The following is a 13743-nucleotide window of genomic DNA, read 5'->3' on the forward strand; positions in this document are numbered from 1 at the left end:
GATCCTGAAGGAGTGACTGGAATAGTTCTCTGCAGGGATGTTGCATTTCTGGAGTGTGGTCTTGAAGTGAAGGATGAACCAGGATCCTGTCATGTGATGATGGGGAGAGATGAGGAAAAGGGGGCCAAGGGCTGATTGAGGTTTATGCAAATGCCGGAATGATGGGTTATGCAGATTGTCGGGACATTGGCTGACTTGTCAGGACGTGGGCTGACTGAAGTTTAAGCAGGATGCAGGGATAATGGGTTGAGCAAGTTGTCAGGATGTGGACTGACTTCTCGGGACGTGGGCTGACAGGTTTAAGCAGAATGCAGAGATAATGGGTTGAGCAAATTGTCAGGACGGGGGCTGACTTGTCAGGACATGGGCTGACTGATGTTTAAGCAGAATGCAGGGATGATGGGTTGTGCAAATTGTCAGGACGTGGGCTGACTGAGGTTAAGCAATGGCAAGGACACTTATGGGGTTATATGCAAATTGCCCGGGCATGGGCACCAAACGGGTATTGGGAGAGAAGACCGCCACCAACGAAATGCATTAATACTTCCTACCAATCATGGAAGGAGGCATCTTTGGGCTGATGATATAGCAGCTTGCTCTGGATGGATGTAGGACGCATGGCTGATGAGGACAGCAGCCCAGTTGTTGAAGGGAGGACCCCCCCGGGAGGGGACCACCCCCCCCAAAAGAAAAAGGTCAGCGATGACCTGCATTTTTTAAGGTCAGTAATGACCAAGGTCGCAACAACCTGCATGAGCATAGCCAGCAATGGCTTAAAGATGCAATATTTAACCTTTAGCATTATATTATTATGGCATGAAAATGTCTAAAAATGAGTAGACATAATGTTATATTCTTTAGTTGTGCACTTACTTTATCCCAAATTGTATGAGGCAAAGATAGGCTTGATATTTTTCTCATAGTTTTCCTATCTATCCGTTCTATTCCTAATAGATGCACGTTCTGATTTGTGCATTTTGACATTTGGAATATTAAAGGTGGGCTGACCATTGTTAATAAGTACGTTTTCCCCTTGGATTTGACTTTAAGTTGCGTGTCTACAGTATGTCTATTATGGGCCTTTTTCATTTGTTTTGACAGTCGTGTACTGTCACTTCGGGAGAGTTGCACCCGCACCCTCGGCTGAGCTGTTGTACGGTGGACTTAGTTCAGTTGAGGCAGAGACTGGCTGTGGAGACACGCGGTTTTCGTGCCATGACCTTTTTGATTAGTTTTGACGTCCAGCGGGAGGGGGAGCAGTGAATGTGCTGCATCTGTAGAAAGTTTTAAGTCGTCGGCAGACGAGACGATTTCGTCATAGAAAAATGAGATTCCGTTCCAATTTCCTAAGAGGTGTGCCCAGGGGGTATACTTTTGCTGAAGCCACTGTGCTGTGCCCGGCTATATGCTTTGCTGGAGCCACTGTGCTGTGACCAGGGAGGAGCTCTGCTGAAGCCACTGTGCTGTGACCGGGGATATGCTTTGCTGAAGCCACTGTGCTGTGACCAGGGAGGAGCTCTGCTGAAACCACTGTGCTGTGACCAGGGATATGCTTTGCTGAAGCCACTGTGCTGTGACCGGGGAGGAGCTCTGCTGAAGCCACTGAGCTGTGCCCAGGGATATGCTCTGCTGAGCCACTGCTGTGACCGGGATACAGTGTTGCCAGATGGCAAATGTTGAATTATCGTACCAGAGGGTCAAAATTATCGTTTTTGGAGTGAAATTATCGTACGCCCCCTCCCCAGCGCGCGTGCCTTCGGCGCGCCTATGTCGGGGGGCTGCGCTGATCACCGGCTACTTTTTGGACTTGGCATGATTTTTCAACACTGTGGTCTCAGCCTGCGTTGCAACAACAACAAAACACCCTGCACGTATTAGCTGCAAATATGTTTGTTTGAAGAGATGATTGTATAAACAGATAGAGTGATAGACGTAGGATTCGTCTAAGTGTCACGAAATGATGAGATTCTCGTACGTTTGGGGGATTTGGGGATTATTGATCGTACATCGTACAGAGGTCGAAATTATCGTACAGGTACGATAATTATCGTACGTCTGGCAACGCTGCCGGGATATGCTCTGCTGTAGCCACTGTGCTGTGACCGGGGATGTGCTCTGCTGAATCTACTGCGCCGTGACCGGGGAATGAGCTCTGCTGACCTGACGAGTTATGCATAACGGAAAGCCGGGTGATGCTGCACTGCACATTAAAGCCGTGGTGGACTGGGAGGAGCACCTTTTGTTTATGATCGAGACTGAAGCTTCGTATGCATTTGCAATACCAGAGTAAATCTCGTAGAGGAAGATCGATTCCCTACTGGGAGAAAGTAGGGAACTCATGGTGCCTCTTTTCTGCAACCATTCACCTCTAGAACTTAATTCAAGCATATGCTGAAGCCAGAACCACCCGCGAGCATTTTTCGGTTGAAAAGACGTTTAAATTTGAAAGTGAAAGTTTTTTTTTTTTCCCCACTATTTGCAGACGTTTATTGAACTTTCAGATTTAGACCATATTTCACCAGGATCTTAAATTAAAATATCAGCGCGCACACGGGATTCGAACCCCGCTTTCCCACATTCAAGCCAGTCCGCTCTAGCGCTGAGCTATACATTTTCTTATATTTTGAAGGACGGCAACAGCAGAACTGATGATTATCGCCATTTTGCCTGAAGCATGCGACGGGAGACGATAGTGTCGCATCTTGCATTTGCAATGCGCATCTTTGGCAACGCTAGACCGCCACGCGCATGCGCAGTATAGCATGGAAGGCCGGTGGCTAGCCAGGTAGCTAGCGCGCTACTCAGCATGGCCGGAAAAGTTTACAAGGGTTATACTTTATCTAAATGACTGGGATTGGATCGATGGATTGGATGCGTAAGAGAGGAACCATGCTGTGAAAAAGAAAAGGTTGACTGGAAACTGGGACTAGAGGCATGTTGTTAAAACCCGAATGGACACGGGAGAGGGAAGCGGCCGTATGCCGTATGCCGTATGCTAAGGGATTGGCACCCGGCCTGAAATGAGTGCAGCAGCAATGCCGCAACGTTGACTGAAACCAGGGACTAAATGCATGTTTGATAATACCCGACCGGACGCGGGAGAGGGAAGCGGCCGTATGCAACAGGGCAGAGTTGCTCGGGGATTGGCACCCGGCCTGCAATGAGTGCGGCCGCCGGAAGAGATGCCGGCTGAAAAGGGGGGATACGACCTGAAACCTGGGGCAGGGCTGTTTGGGCTGCTGCCGTGGGGAGCGTGGGGCTCGCGAGCGTCCTCGGCCGGGCATCGATGTCGATGAGGGACCCGACCAGTGAAGACATCGTTGCGATCAGGGGATCTTGGAGGCCTGGAGGGGCTGGAGCCTTGGCGCGTCCGCCGAGGAGCCGGCGGTCGTGGTGCGCTTCGCTGGGCCTTTCTTGGAGGTGGACTTCTGGGCTCTTTTGCTGCGGCCACGGCCTCCGGAGTGCTGTGCGGACTGAGATCCGGGGGAGGTGGACTTCTGGGCTCTTTTGCCGCGGCCGCGGCCTCCGGAGTGCTGTGCGGACTGAGATCCAGGCGAGACGAGGACCTCCTTGACGTTGGATCTTCTTTTGCGGCCGCGGCCCCTGGTGAGGGGAGCGTCCCATGAGACGCCTGTGACGCCCGGAGATGGAGCCTGGGGATTGGGGATTTGCCCGAGGCTGGCCGGGGCGTTGAATGTGCTCTGGAGGAAAGCGTCCACGGTGGAGCTGAAACTTTGCTGCTCGTTTTCGGACTCGGACATGGTGCTGGACTGAATGAAGCTTTTTGCTCTGGAGATGCTGGATGAATGCGTGATGCTGACACAAGGTGAGTGATGACTGCACAAGTGTGATTTAAGCTGTGGTGATGGGGGCTTTATATAGTACCAGGAGAAGGGCATTTATGATGTCATAACTGATGTCATTTATGATGTCATAGCTGATGTCATTTGGGAGAAGGGCATTTATGATGTCATAACTGATGTCATTTATGATGTAATTTATGATGTCATAACTGATGTCATTTGGGACGTCATGGAGAAGGTGACGTCGGAGATGGTGACGTCATTTAGTGACGTCATTTGGGCTGAGGGGTATGACAGCATGGGGTGCTCTATTAATGCCTTATTTGGTCTTCCATGATTGAACTACAGTCTGCGACTACACTAGCCTTTTTTCTGGTCTCTCCAAAAAAGAACTTAGGCAACTTCAACTCATTCAGAATGCTACTGCTAGAGTTCTAACGAAGACTAAGAAAGCTGATCATATCACTCCAGTTCTTAAGTCCTTACACTGGTTGCCAGTGTGTCATAGACTAGATTTTAAAAATACTGTTATTAGTCTATAAATCACTTAATGGCCTAGGCCCAAAATACATAGCTGAATTGCTCCCACGCTACGAACCGTCTAGAACTCTTAGGTCAACAGGGTCCAGCTTATTAACTGTCCCTAGGATCAAATTAAATCATGGGAAGGCTGCATTTACCCACTATGCTTCTGCTAGCTGGAACAAATTGCCTGAAGACCTCAGATCTGCCCCAACCTTACTTACTTTTAAAAATAGACTAAAGACTTTTATGTTTACCGTCGCTTTTAACTGCTGACAGCTACTATGGAAACCCAATGAGTCCTCTATAAGTTTTTAGCTCTTTTTGCAACTGCTGCGCCTGTTGCTTAATGCACTTTTTATACTCTTTTTTTTAAGTTTTGTTGTGATGCTTTTAAATGTCCATTTTCTTTTCTTTTCTTTTCCTGTCAACCATTTTATGTGAAGCACTTTGAATTGCCTCTGTGTATGAAATGTGCTATACAAATAAACTTGACTTGACTTGACTTGACTTTATTGGGTTCAGGAGATTAACACTACGTCACCACCATGGAACAATGATCAGATTGTATTAAAGGAGGGCGGTCCAGTCCAATCAGGTGAGGCTTTGAATGTATTTATTACATTGTTGCATTCCAACATGTGTGTCCTCTGGAGTTTATGAATGTATACCTTCTGTGTTAATGACACATCAAATAAATTAATTCATTCATTTATTCATACAAACATTAAAGAATAAAATATTGATTCTGTTCTTGGGGAATTGAGCATGTGACTAGAAAGGCTTTAAAACAGGCAGGGACTGTCCCAGTGTGGCAGAGGTACTTCACATGACTTTTATTTTTTTGTTCCAGTATCCAGGTGATATGGGAGGGGCTGACACGCCGGACAGGGAGAGTTCCCATCAGTCAGGCAAGTGGTTTGAGTCCAGACACACGGAAGCTTTGCTCCAGCAGGTTGATGCAGAAACACAGCTTCCCATGGCAAGAGGAGGAAGAGTGACACGGCATTAAGAGGTGAGAAATTCATCTGTATTTAGGCTATTTCACTGTATCTGTCCAACTTGTTTTGCTCTAAAATCATTTGGTCACGAAGCAAATCTGTTGTCTAATCTCTGTTCATTTAAATAAGCTCCTCTGCTTCTCAGACTTCTCAGTTACAATGTGTAGGTAGTTGTCGACGTACTACAGCAAAGCCTTGTGACTGAGGCTTCTGGGGGGAAACTGAGGTGCCCTTGAGCAAGGCCCTTCAAGATTAGACTGTGGTTGTACTGGCCAGCTTCTCTGTGTGTGTGTGTGTGTGTGTGTGTGTGTGTGTGTGTGTGTGTGTGTGTGTGTGTGTGTGTGTGTGTGTGTGTGTGTGTGTGTGTGTGTGTGTGTGTGTGTGTGTGTGTGGGGGTGGGTGTGTGTGTGTGTGTGTGTGTGTGTGTGTGTGTGTGTGTGTGTGTGTGTGTGTGTGTGTGTGTGTGTGTGTGTGTGTGTGTGTGTGTGTGTGTGTGTGTGTGTGTGTGTGTGTGTGTGTGTGTGTGTGTGTGTGCTCCTGAGAAGAAAGGGCATTGCTCATATCATTTATCTTTCATAACAGGTGACACCCAAGAGTATATGAGTGATATGTTTACTAAAGAAAAATGGCCTGTTGACCTATGGAGTAAACCAAAACTAAGAACCTATCGCCTTATAAAGGACAGTTACTGTGTTGAACCATACGTGAAGTTTGATTTAAACAGACGACAAAGATCTCTGTGTGCTCATTTACGATCGGGAACTCTTCCGTCAGCACTAGAAACTGGCAGGTTTAATGCTACCCCTGAAGATGATAGACTCTTGACTTTGTGAGCTACACAAAATCAAAAATGAGATTCACTTCCTATTTTACTGCACTGCTTACGATGACGCAAGGGTCGTACTCTTTAATAAAATGTCCTCTATTTATGGTAACTTCTTTGAGTTGGACGACTATGAGAAACTCGAGCTGTGTTTCAAAAAAGGAATCTTCCTCACTGCTAATTGTAGCCTATATGTCAAGCATGGGAGCAGAGACAGAAGCTCTTATTTAGAATCTGATGTATGTACATTATGTTTTATATTACTGTCCTGCCCATTACTGTTGTGTGACTTGTACTTTAAATGTTTTATTTTTAATTTAAATGCTGTAAATAAGTGATGCTTTTATTGTGCATGTGTGCGGGAAACCCATGGGGGTTGGGCACCTTGAGTGCATGAGACTTAAATCAATCAATCAATCAATCAATGCTCATAGTGACACTCCCCCTGTATAGAGGTTAAAAAAAAGATGAGTTTACAGAGAGCAAGCTGACCTGTAATTCACAAAACAATAAGAGGAGTCAGCTTGCTAATTATAGTCAGAAATCTCAGCAGTTGGCTGAGTAATTTGTTGAGTCACTGGTATTGGTCTTCTAACCGCAGAGTTTTAACTCTTCATCCTTTTATTCTGTCTAATATTTAGCTGAACCAAAATGAGCCTCTCCACAAATCAACCGCTACCTCCGACTGAAGAATGGACCAAGGAGGAAGTCCATCACTGGTTGATGACAGAGGTCAAAGTTAATCAGACTTATGCAGACAGGTTCCTTGAAGAGGATGTGTCGGGGGATTGTCTAGTCACCTTCAAAAAGGAAGATATAGCGCAGTTGGACGTAAAACACGGTCCCACTGTCAAAATCATAACCTATCTAGAAAGGCTGAAAGCAGGGACAAAATATGAGTCAGAGTTCCCAGCATATGTGGAAAAATGGACAAAGGAGCAAGTTAGCCAGTGGTTACTGCAGCATGTGAAGATAGACAGCAAATACGCAGAACGGCTCCAAGAGGAAGATGTGTCTGGAGATTGTCTTGTTTGCTTCAGGAAGCAAGATCTTCTGGACCTGGATGTGAAAAGCGGTCCAGCTGTGAAGATTCTGCATGAGCTTTGTCAGATGAACAACAAACCAGAGCCCACACTGCAATCAACCCCGTCCACCAGCGCTGAACAAGAAGAAGCTCATCAATGTCTCAAACCTCAACCCAGTCAGGCTCAGGCTTTAGCAACCAAACAACCAGAATCTCTGGACAAACATGAACCCAAAAAGGCACATTCACCGGTGGAGAAAGCTCCAGAAAAAGAGGAAAAAACATTAAAGAAGAAAGCTCCATCAATGGAAGAACGACAGAAGTCACAGGCGGTAAAATTTCAGTATTGTTTGATAGATCATACATAAATCATTCTGTCCCAGCTTGCTAATGTGACAATTTAATACAGTAAGTAAACTTGAAACTTGAAACTAAATATAATTTGGCACTATATTTTCAGTCCACATGCATGTCAAATATGCTACTGTAGGGGGCACGGTGGTGCAGTAGCAACGGCGCTGGAAGCATGGTGCGGTGGGCGCTGCAGCACCCCCTGGTGGCAAGAGATGTTAAAAAAAAAAAAAAAAAAAAACATTGCACCTGAACGCAACATGCAAAATACCCGCTGAATAAGTGTCCAAATGTTCATGTAATTCTGGCCAATACTCCACTTCTGTTATAACATTTCAGTCTGGAAGATATAATCTTTATGACTAAAAGGCTAAATGAATAGCTTAGAAAATGAATAGCCCCGGGGGCCCATGGTACTATTAATCCGGCCCTGGATATATGGGAGGAAAAGCAGGTAGGCTATCACTGTCCCTGAGTCCTGAGGGTAAATTGAGTAATGCTGCAGAGAAGAGGAGAAGACACTGAATAATGACATCACAACAGTATAATGTTAATTTAAAATTAAATATTCCTCTAAATATGGCTAAAAGTCCAAAAAGGGTGGGTGAGAGAATGAGGATTCCAACACAGCAGTGGGAGCAAGTGGTGACATGGAGGTGAGTGAGAAAAGGTGACTGAATAATGACACAACAGTCTAATCTTAATGTTAATATTCCTCTAATCTGGCGACAAAGTGGCCAAAAAAAAATTGGCGGCAACCTTTGGTCGGCAGCCGTCCCCCCCAATGTTGAATCGGTGGCTACGGCCTTGCAGCACCCCCTACCTAAAAGTACTTCCAGCACCACTGTGCAGTAGTAAGCGCTGTTGCGTCACAGCTAGAAGGTCCTGGGTTCAATTCCCACCTGGGACGCTGTGAGCGCTGAAGGAGTGAGTGCCCGTCCGAATGTCCTCGAGTGCCCGCCGCCCGGGTGGGGTTGTCAAAAGGGCCTTTCTGTGTGCATGTTCTCCCCGTGCCCCCTCGGGGTTTCCTTCATATAGGAACCCCTTCACCAAAACATACAATATCCTGGTCGCTGAGGTGGTGCCTCCTCTGGTCGTTCGGGGCGCCTGTTCAGAGGGAGGGGAACTCGTTTGTTATAGCCTGATCCTCCCACGTGCTATGTCCTACCGGTGAAGCTTCCCCTGTCAGGTGAAAAGAAGCAGCTAGCTACTGCCCATGTCTCGGAGGAAGCATGGAGCCAGTTTCGGCTCTCCCCAGATCGGCAGAGGGTGGAGCAGCAACCAGGATAAATAAATTAAAATGAGCACTAATGGGGGATAAAAATGTGATAGAAAATCGGGAAAACATATACAAAATATATATATATGCTACTGTATAGTATATTTCATTTTATTTGAAACCAGCTTTTATTTGAAAGCAACATCCTAAATGTTATACAGTAAACCGAACACAGTCAAAAGAACAAAATTGTACTGATAAAAATTGGAGGGAAGGCTGCTACTCTTTCAGAAATATTTGATCAAATAACTTACACTACATGGCCAAAAGTATGTGGACAGCTGAAACCCACACAGTGGAACACGCAGCCAAAGATACTTAATACACTATCAAGATGAATCATTACAGGCTCCACCAAAAGTATGAAATTGTAACTCTTCTGGTCTCCTAAATGGGCATGGTCACCTCTCCTCCCTGCCTGAGACCGTTGATTGTATAAACCTTTCTACAAATGGTGTAGCTCAGGGGTGGCCAAACTACGGCCCGCGGGCCAACTGCGGCTTGCTGCCCGTTTTTAAATGGCCCGCCATGAATTTAGCAAAAAAAAAAATTTTTTTTTTTTTTTTTTGGTGTGCTAAATACGTTTTTCCCATAGGTTTTTTCCCTTTTAAACTTTCAAATGGAAAACGGAAATGAAAAAAACGATTTAAATTCAATTTAAAACCATTGAAAATGGGTTATACTTGAGTACCCTGACCTGGTCTATTTATTAAAAAATAAATAAAAATGAATGAATGTTTAATACTAATGTTATGTTAAATTATTCTTATAGTTTTAACCTGTTGGCACAGGAAAAGAAAATTTGAAAACATACAGAAATACCCATTGTAATAGGTGAGCACATCAATAAACTATGTGTCATGTATTTATTTAGGTAGAAATTAAATTTTTGATAGCACAAGGTTTTTCTGGTCCAATTCTTTTTGCCGCGAAAACTGCCGCGCTTAATATTGCTTGGCCCGCGACTCCTTATATTTTTCTGTATGCGGCCCACAACAAAAAAAAAATTGGCCACCCCTGGTGTAGCTGAATCAATTACAGGGGGTGTCTGCATACATTTGGCCATAGTATATTGTAAAGCAGTACAGACTGTGAACAGGAACTTGACATTTACTGTTTTATCTTATGTTTCTGCAGATCACGGCCCATTTACTCCAGGAAACCTTGGATGAACTCAAGAAAAATGACCTAAAAGAATTTCAGTTCAAGTTGAAACATTACGTTAAATCCCAGCATGGACATATTGCTCAGAGCAAATTGGAGGACAGAGACACCATGGACACGGCTAGTTTAATGATCAACCACTATGGAAGTGAGGAGGCGTTACAGGTCACATTAGATATACTTCGCCAAATAAATCAGCGTGATCTTGCTTGTCGCTTGAAATGCAAAATGGGTAAGAAATCCAATGTATATATTTTCACAACTTGGCCTAAATCTAATCTTTATAGCATTTTGCAAATATCTGGTGTTTTTTCAATACATTAACTTACATAAAGCTATAATTATTACAGCATACCATTGATTTCTTTGCTCTTCACACAGGTCAACTGAAGCCACATTGTCCCCCAAAAGTTTTGACGAGAGAAGCTAACCAGGGTGACAAGTTGAAGAATTTGTTAACTTGTGGTGGGAACTCCCTTGACAACTATGATCGATTTGTTGTTGTGGTGAACAAGAGCAGTCCAGAACAAATAGAATCTCTCCAGTTTCTGATCAAGCTGAAATTGTTTTGCGTCCTGGACTTCGATCCAGACTCCGCAGTCCCAGGCGGACTGTGCCATTCCTACAGAGAAACACGGGTGGCCAATCTGCACGCCCCATCTCAATATGAAGGGCAGACTGAAGCTGTGATGAAGGACCTTAACCTTTACAAACAGACCAGCTGGGTCTTTTGCAATGGGAGACATGATCTAGATGAATCAAACAGAGAGTTAGACTATAAGAACTGGTTGAGGAAAGCCTGCAAAAACGTAGAGCAGTTAGTGTCATTCATTTGCAAACGTGAAGTTCTTCATCATGGAAGAACTCTCTTCATATTTCTTCTACTATCACCTGTGCAAACTGAGAAAGACCCAATCTTTGACACTTACAATGCTTTCTACAAACATACAGAAGAGGAAAGCATCATTAGTATTTGTGAATCTCAGCGCACATTTGAGAAATGGAAAGACTTGATACAGCAAAGATGTGACTGCGACATCACCCAGCGAGCAGTATATGAGCTAACCCTCAGTGAGGTCAATGGGACTATAATGGCACTTGGGCCATTTAACCAGGTATGTGGAAGGCTGCTTCCCTCCTCTGGCTCCAGCTCTGTTGTGCTTAAACAGAAGGACATTGTGTGTCTAAATCAACGTGAAAATGTCTATGAGGAAAACAGTCAAGAGTTTCATGACTTCAAAATCAAAATCGAGGAGGAATTCTCAGAGGTGGCAAAGTCAAATGGTGGAACTTCTACTTTTGTGATAAAGAAAAAGCAAAGCCTTTCATCAAGAGAGACAAGTATGGAAATCTCAAGAAGTGTGTGCTGCTCAATCTCTTTCACCACCCAGGTTGTGGCGGTACCACCTTAGCAATGCATGTGATGTGGGACCTTCGTCAACACCTCAGGTGTGCTGTGTTGAAAGACAATGCATTGCCAAAAGAAGAAGTTGCTTTTCAAGTTAATAAGCTGATGAAGCTTGAAAGGTGCAAACCATCAAGAGAACGCTTACGGTCTTGTCGACTGCATTCGCAAAGCGCTTATAGATTATTCCTCGAGCACAACTGTGGGTGTGGCACCAAACAGCCAAGTCATCATTCTTAACTGTGTTCGTTCCCAAAGCCCAAAGGAGCAATACAAACAGAGTCCAACACAATGTCAGTACATTTCTATGTCACTAACAAAAAATGAAAAAGAGGATTTTGAGAAGAAACTTGAAGAGCTCAAAGAAACTCATAAAAAACCTGAAAACTTCTACAGTTTCATGATCATGAAGAGCAACTTCGATGAAAAATACATCAATGAGCTTGTTCGTAACACACTGGAGAACTTTGAAATGAGCACAAAGGCGGTTCAACTCTTTGCCTTCCTGGCCTTATTAAACACCTATGTGGAAGAATCTGACATCTCTGTGTCACTCTCTGAGGATTTCTTTGGGATGAAAATGATAGAATGGCGACAGGACAGAATGAAGCCCTATTCAAACTTCCTTATTATAGACACAGTTGAAGAGTGGGGAGAATACAAAGGAATCAGAATCCTTCATCACTCCATAGCATCCGCCAGTCTTGACGAGTTGGAGAAAAGCTACCACTGGAAAGTAAGTGAGATAGCTATGGCCATGCTTCAGTGTGATCTGTTCTTCAGAGTTGGAGTTGTAAGACGCACACTCATGCGCTCAATTCAACAGATGTTGATTGAAAGGCAACGCAAGAAAGATGGAGATGAGAGAGAGGCATTTTCTCCTCTTATAGAGAAAATCCGCAACCAGCAAGGGAGACAGACTGTCCAAGACATCTTTGTGAAAGCATCATTGCAGTTGGTAACACGTGCCTCCATTCCTCAGGCGCTGGCAAGATATTTGTATATTGAGCGTGATTTTCCAGAGGCACTGAAATGGGCACAAAAGGCCAAGGATCTCAAAGAAAGCCCCTACATGGTCGACACGATTGGACGGGTGCACAAACACAATTTGAAATCTAACATCCAAAAACAGAAGAAATCACGCAATCCAGAAGACTTGGACACTAACATTAAGTTAGCAGCTAATGCCATCAGAGCTTTTAAAAGGGCTCAGGAGCTGGCAAATACACAGGATGAACCTGAGGAAGAGGCAGCTGATGATGACTCCGAGGACTATCCCACAAAATCATCATACAATGTTTCTGGCTATGTGAGTGTGCTGGAAATCGCTTTCCTAGTTTTTGAGATATTGAACAAATTGCCATTCTTTGAGGATGGTGATCACATGAGGAAGAGGTACTTGCAGAGTTTTCTAAAGCAAACAATGCCAATCACAAGTGTGTACAAGGAGGAAAATGAGATCAACAACAGATATGTTGAGATCATCAAAGACCATGAGCGGTTTATCCAGCATTTGAAAACTGAAGTCAAAGAAACATTTGAGGTCCTTGAATGCTACTTCACATACACGAAAGGAAACAGATCAGGGGAATTTGATGCAAAGAACCATATGACCATTTGTGAACATTTTAAAAAGTATGTAGCACTTTTCTGCACGACACCTGAGGAGATAAAAAAAGAAAAAGATAGCAATCCTAAACTCAACTTTAAAATGGTCATTGAAGAACACAGGTTGTGTCTTGAGAAGGTTCATGCAGATACATTTGCAGGGATTCTTCAGCATTTGGACAAAGCTGCTGATGAGATGGAGAGCATCACCAAACACTATGCATTCTTACAACAACAACAACAACAACAACAACAACAAGACCCAAAGCAAAAGATAAGGGAAAAAATCAATTACATTTTGTCCAATATAATTCTTTACCTTTTGAAACCAACATCTAAATATGTGAAGAGTTACAGCCAACTCTCTGCTCTCCTTCTGGAAACTCTGCAAGATGTTGGGTCTGGGCATGTCTTCCCAGACCCATACTACCTGGCTCTTCTGTTGTTCTGGCCAAGTTCAGCTCATAAAAACACAGATCAGGAAAACTCAGAAATCAGAACATATGTGAATAATATTCAAAAATCTTCCCGCAAGCGTCTGTCTATTTTGTTTCGGAAGAAGAGCACTATTGCTCACTTCTTCCTTGGAAAAGCAGAAGGGCTTGGGAGGCTTGTTCCTAAACCCAAACTCGATGAGTGTTTTGCTGTGATACGTCGTCATACCCTGGCACAACTCTGGCAGAATGGAGACATATTCAAAGAAAAAGAAATCATCAAACGCCTTCATCGAGTCACTGGAACCATTGAGACAGGAGAAGTGTTT

General features: G+C 44.2%; 1 pseudogene across 1 annotated transcript in view; it reads left to right on the plus strand.

Annotated features, from left to right (window-relative positions):
• Positions 1 to 6800: 6800 nt before the first annotated feature.
• LOC310791457 (sterile alpha motif domain-containing protein 9-like) overlaps positions 6801 to 13743 on the plus strand; it is a 28411-nt pseudogene continuing 21468 nt past the window's right edge. Inside the window, exons 1-3 of the transcript in view lie at positions 6801 to 7505; positions 9941 to 10115; positions 10349 to 12748. The product of the transcript in view is annotated as a sterile alpha motif domain-containing protein 9-like (transcript). The remainder of the gene's footprint in view (positions 7506 to 9940; positions 10116 to 10348; positions 12749 to 13743) is intronic.

Source organism: Poromitra crassiceps, assembly GCF_964638095.1.
Source record: "Poromitra crassiceps genome assembly, chromosome: 16".
NCBI lineage: Eukaryota > Metazoa > Chordata > Actinopteri > Beryciformes > Melamphaidae > Poromitra > Poromitra crassiceps.